This window comes from Haemaphysalis longicornis, unplaced genomic scaffold (genome assembly GCF_048455015.1).
Source record: "Haemaphysalis longicornis isolate Haplotype H1 unplaced genomic scaffold, Haemaphysalis longicornis Haplotype H1 scaffold_8, whole genome shotgun sequence".
In the NCBI taxonomy this organism is placed as follows: Eukaryota; Metazoa; Arthropoda; class Arachnida; order Ixodida; family Ixodidae; genus Haemaphysalis; species Haemaphysalis longicornis.
The window spans coordinates 103,232,003-103,238,564 of record NW_027526445.1 but is presented as its reverse complement, the minus strand read 5'-3'; positions in this window follow the sequence as shown (position 1 = coordinate 103,238,564).

Genomic DNA, 6,562 nt, shown 5'->3' with positions numbered 1-6,562 from the left:
ATAAGCGACATTAGCCATTTGCAGCACCAGGAGTTAATTGTGTTAAGATCAGATTGAAAGCATTGATGGTAGTAGTTGAAAGAAATTGTGTGATAAATACAACATCATCTACAAATAGACCTACATGGGAGGATATGCAACATGGAAGATGGACCAAGCAACCTGCCTGGGGGGACAACAAAGTGGCACGAGCAAAAGAAGTATATAGTTATTAGAAGTAAACTGCATTTGAGAAGAATGAAAATCTTTCGCTCAAGTGAGGACATTAGGGTGAAGTTTGAGAAGGAGTCTGTGGTGTGCAATGCGATTGAATGCTTTAGAAAAATCGAGCAAAACTACCGCAGTTTGTAAGCCTGCATCAACGGATCAATGTAGATCGTGAACAAATCCTGAAAGTTGTGTTTCTCAAGTAACCCTTGTGAAAACCGTGGTGATACTCGAATGTGATATTGTGATTTTATAAATAATTAGCGACCTGAGAGTGGATGAAATGTTTCCCGACCTTGCATATGGTGATTGTTAGGGAAATTTAATGGTGAAGTATCGTCTCCTGATTTAAAGAGTGGTGCTACCTCAACTATCTTCCAACCATTGAGAATAGTGCCTGTCATGAAAGACTTCGCAAAAAGCGCTGTCAGAATTCTACAGGCTGCGGGAAGTACTTTTCGGTATAGTTCCAGGCAGGTTTGCCAGCAGGTTTGCCAGGTTTGCCAGCGCAAAGGTGTTTCTAATGAATAGGTGCATTACTTTGTTTTGGCCTGGCAAAGCATTTTCCTTTTTCCGATTTTTCGTATACGAGGTTTGACGTGAATGGGTCGAACAAAGGACACCATTCGGTTGTTAGTGTATTCCGTTAATGATTCTTCAAACACGGCGGGAGGAAACAAGTCTAGTTTGCTTCAGTCTGCACCCTCAGCTACACCAATTTTAAACTACAACCTATTTCGGAAGCACATTCTGTTTAACTGGCGGTTCGTGGATTATAAAATGCCAAAGAGGCAGATCCAACCTTGATGCTCAGCTCAGATAAAACGACTGGAGTATCTGAGTTTAGTGACAGAGGTGTGTCTCTGATTCATGGTGATGGTTTTTACGAAATACTCAGTGAAATTTATTCCACCAATTCCTAGGGCTGTACATTCCCGGCGAGATCTTATCTGTTGCAGTAATTGCTCTCACTTGGCTTAAAGTTCGGGGAGCTGGTGTTCTTTTTCATTCTTAAGAGCTTCCCTCTCACTCTTTCTTTGGGCATCAAGCTTTGAGCGCTCGGTGTCCACTAACGCAGGCAGTCCTGAATCTCTAACTGCAAGCTTTCGACAGGAGCGATAAGATCTTGAAGCACCGTGATGACTTCCGCCTCCGCCAATCTAGTGTGCCGATCTCGTTTCCTGTCGAGGTGTTATTGATAGCTCCAGTCACGGACGCCAGTTGTGCTGATATCAAGATTCAGTTGTTAACCGACGAGTTTCACACACATTATAACCGAATGACGGGTGGCAGCCCGTTTCTGGAGGAAACAAAAGCCGTACGTTTGTGCAAAATACCAACCGGGACTTAAGACGCGGACGAAAAATACAGCCAACGACGATAACAGCTATGTACTGAAAAACTAACCAGAACGATCCTAGTAGTTGAGCTGAAGTGCTAGTAGAAACAAGAACTTCCGATTGGAATCCTGTGCACAACCTGCAACAAAAAGGAAAGAAAAGAAACTAAGAACAAAACGCAAGTTGTGCCAGCTGAGCAATAATATATTTTCTTCAAGTAAGTAGGGAAAAGAATTTTTTTCTTCACTGCGACACACAACTCAGTTTAAGAGAAAGGTTGCGGGCGACATGTTGTCGTAATTTTGGTCAATAGAAGCATTGCGGCCATTAAGAAGGAGTAACTGCTTTATCGTGTAGAATCAAATGATCTGCGTGCTGCACTATCTTATCCTGACAGAATGCAACTGACAGGTGGCCTGTTCCACTACAATTTATCAAAAATCAGCTCAATATTAACCTAAGAAAACACTGGAATGTTGAGTGGCAACAAGAAGGAAATGAAAGCTACACATTTTAATGGATAAATAATATTCACAAAATTCCGGGCCACCTTCCCACCAACTATTACACATCACATTTTATCACTGGACATGGTAGATTTCCGTTTTATTTTCATCGGTTCGCCATTACAAATAATAACATGTAAATTTAACCTACCAGCAGACAGTTTTAACCCCTATTTACAGGACTGCCAAATAACGAACAAGCACAGAGAACAACTTCTTGATATCCATAGAAATTATCTCGTAAGAAGGAAACCAGAGCTAATAAAACATACAAAGGCATTAAAATTTTAGAAGAATTGACAATACTAATTAACACTAATATTCAACCATACTATCCCCTCAAATATTCTGTCAAAATTTCACACACACGCAGAAACAAAGTCAGCGGCAAATAACGCGATAATAGCTTTTAGATATTTTGTATTTATCATTCTCTGTAGTGAGTACTTCCCTGCGTAATTATGTTGTTTATTTACCTGTTTTCATTTGTTTAATTTTAAATCCAAACATCCATTATCAGTGTATTTAATCTATCCATTATATTTTGGTGGAAAGGGAAGGGTTTCAGTTCATGAGCCAGTTTATTTAAGGGGATGGATGAACTTATACAGCGAACATGTTGCGCCGTCGACGTAATCCAATGGGCATTGGGCAGCTGCTGGCGCAGTCATGTTCTGTGCAACCAGGCTGTGTTTTAAATTGCTCAGCATTCGCGGAACCACGTTATATTGCCAGAACATTTTTTTTCTCGCAAATTCTAAATTCTCTACTTTGAGAGCCAACTTTGAATATTTTGATTTGCAGGCGCCTGCGAAGTTCTTTAAATAATACAAAGTAGAAGGTTTTACTAGCGATTAAGATGCGCGGCGATAACTGCGCGCGTTCGGAGCATACCAAACGTAGTTCCGGGAAGACGCCTAACTAGGACTGCACGTGGTATAAACGTAAATGGAAAGACAACACAGCATGCGCCGAGAAGATAACGTCGTGCGTTCGCTACTTTGAGCAGTCGAAGCTGCGGGAGTTCTGCCATTCACCAACTTGACCATTAAGGACGTCGAGCTGCGCGGGGGGCTACCTCGCATATGCTCATTTGAGGCACGCTTGAGGCACAGTGTAAAAAAACGATGTTTCAAGCTAATTGAAATCAAGGCTTCATTTGAAACATCTGTATTGACAAAATGAGCACCTAACTGATATCTTTAACTACTTACCCGTATCCGAAAAAGGAAGTACTTGCTCAAAAAGAGCACACGGGGGTAGAACGTCACCCGAAAGCATGCTGAGCGTATTCGATACTGCTTTATCCTAATGAAAAAGCAAGTGACTACTCATCTGGAAATGCTTTGGCAAAAATTTGATGGAGGGCATCAGTTTTTCCAATCAGGAGGTTCCTTGTCCTGAAGGCCTTGCGAGCCGCGTCTTCTGCTTCTCGCGGGCAGCGGTAAGAGGGTGGACTGCTGTCCTTTCATAGTGCCGACACACAGAAGGGGACACAACAAAACTTTTTACGCCTTCGCTTTTTTATTCTTGGGACTTCTTCCGGCAATATCACTACCACTACGCAGTTACAGGGATAAATACGCGCGCTGCTCGACGGAGAAGTGCGCTAACGGACCTTATTACCGCGATTATCGCGGCACCAGCCAGGTGGCGACCACAAACACGGGGTTGCCAATATACATGAGCGCAGCACTGGCTTTCTTTTCCAACAGCCAGACATCAGTGGATCTTCCACCGGTAGCTGCCGCCTCAGCCTATTTCATCAAAACCATTGGTAAAAAAGGCAAAAGCAAGAAACGCCGGCTCAATATCGCTGCAGGCGTGCGCAGCAACGTCCACTGGAAGATTTTCTCTCTTTCTCTCCCTTGTTTGTCTCTCTCTGTGCCCTACCCATGCAGGTATGGAGGGCTGCATGTCCGGAAGAAACCTCCGCCAGAGATATCTGAGAGGCTACACTTAAAGATTCAACAATGCTAGGAGGCCTCTTAGGGACACAAACAGCACTACCTAACCGGATACGGATATGGTGCTCAAAGCCCTCAGTCTGCAGCAGCTGTATAGCACCTATTCAGAGCGGTGGCCACAACATCAATACACCAGGGGTGCAAAAAACGTCAGGGACGGGGTAGGCCATTTTTGGAACTTGAACCTGGCATTGTTCGACCCATGCACTCTGCCCAGCGAAGGCAGGTTAGCTGTACTACTACAGGATTTCCCGCTCAATATAATCCAAACGCCAGTGAATATAATCCCAGCGCCAGTGAATATAATCTAGGCGCCAACCAATATAATCCAGGCGCCAACCAATATAATCCAGGACCCATGACAGCGCTTTGTAATTTAGTAGGCAACCAATACCATCCGGGCGCAGTGTATTTTCATCCAAGTTAGATTAACTAGGTTACGTGACCAGTTTAACCAGACGACCTTAAAACTGCGCAATAAAACACTCACGTGACTATCCAGCACTCTCGCCTAATTACTATAGTGAATGCGAGGATGGCGTCATGGGTATGAATTATCGGATTTAAATTGCTCGCTTACTCGAAATTCTAGGGGAAACTACCACAATGCCTAACTCTCGAATCCCAATACGGGCACGTTCGGTTTAATTAATTACCTAATATAGGTACTTAATTGATTATTCGTTAGTCATTGATTTGGATAAAAGCCAAATTGATGTAACCAGGCCTTGTGAGGTACCAAAATAATGGTCTTGATAAGGGGAATCACGTGGGAGAAATAAAAAATTGCTTGCTGCTTATAGTCATGAGATAGTCATGTTAGTCATAGATTGGGTTAAATGTCAGAGTAATGCCACTAGGGATTGTAAGGTATCAAATGAAACGTCTCGATAAGTGGTATCACGTGGGACAAATAAAAAATAGCTTCCCGGTTGTAGTCATGAGAGAGTCACATGAGTCCTAGATTGGGTTAAAATTCAAAGTGATGGCACTAGGGCTTGTGAGGTATCAAATCAAAGTTCTCGATGAGAGGAATCCCGTGAGAAAATTATAAATTCCTTCGTTGTTAAATTCATGATAATAGTCACGTGAGTCATAGATTGGGTTAAAAGTCAAATATATGCCACTATGGCTTATGAGGTATAAAATTAAGGGCTGGATGAGCGGAATCACGTAGCACAAATGAAAATTTGCTTCCTGGTTATAGTCATGTGACAGATACGTGACTCACAAATTGGGTTAAAAGTGAATGTGACGTCACTAGGGCTTCTGAGGTACCAAATTAAAGGTCTGGATGAGGGAATCACGTGGGACAATTTAAAAATTTCTTTCTAGTTATAGTCATAATAACAGTCACGTGATTCACAAAATGGGTTAAACGTCAAAGTGACTCCACTAGGGCTTGTGAGCAATCAAATTAAAGGTCTCGATGAGGGGAATCACGTAGTACAAATTAGAAATTACTTCCTGGTTATAGTCATGAGATGGTCACGTGAGTCATCGATTACATTAAAAGTCAATGTGAAGCCACTAGGGCTGGTGTGGTATCAAATTAAAGGTCTGGATGAGGGGAGTCACCTGGGACAAATTAAAAATTGCTTCCTGTTTATAGCCATGAGATAGTCATGTGAGTCATAGATTTGGTTAAAAGTCAAATTGATGCCGCTGGGACTTGTGAGGAATCAAATTAAAGGTCTCGATGAGGGGAATCACGTAGTACAAATTAAAAATTACTTCCTCGTTATAGTCATGAGATGGTCACGTGGGTCATCGATTACATTAAAAGTCAATGTGAAGCCACTAGGGCTTGTGTGGTATCAAATTAAAGGTGTGGATGAGGGGAGTCACTTGGGACAAATTAAAAATTGCTTCCTGTTTATAGTCATGAGATAGTCATGTGAGTCATAGATTTGGTTAGAAGTCAACTTGATGCCGCTGGGGCTTGTGAGGAATCAAATTAAAGGTCTCGATGAGGGGAATCACGTAGTACAAATTAAAAATTTCTTCCTGGTTATAGTCATGAGATGGTCACGTGAGTCATCGATTACATTAAAAGTCAATGTGAAGCCACTAGGGCTTGTGTGGTATCAAATGAAAGGTCTGGATGAGGGGAGTCACTTGGGACAAATTAAAAATTGCTTCCTGTTTATAGTCATGAGATAGTCATGTGAGTCATAGATTTGGTTAAAAGTCAACTTGATGCAGCTGGGGCTTGTGAGGTATCAAATTAAAGTTCTCGATGAGGAGAGTCGCGTGGGAAATTTAAAAATTGCTTCCTGGTTATAGTCATGAGATCGTCACGTGAGTAACATATTACGTTAAAAGTCAACATGAGGCAATTTCGCTTGTGGGGTATCAAAACAAAGGTCTCGATGAGGGGAAGCACGTGGCACAAATAAGAAATTGCTTCCTGGTTGTAGTCATAAGGTAGTTACGTGAGTCAAAAATTGGTTTAAATTTCAATATGACGCTGCTATGGCTTGTGAGGTATCAAATTAAAGGTCTCGATGAGGGGAGTCGCGTGGGTCAAATTAAAAATTGC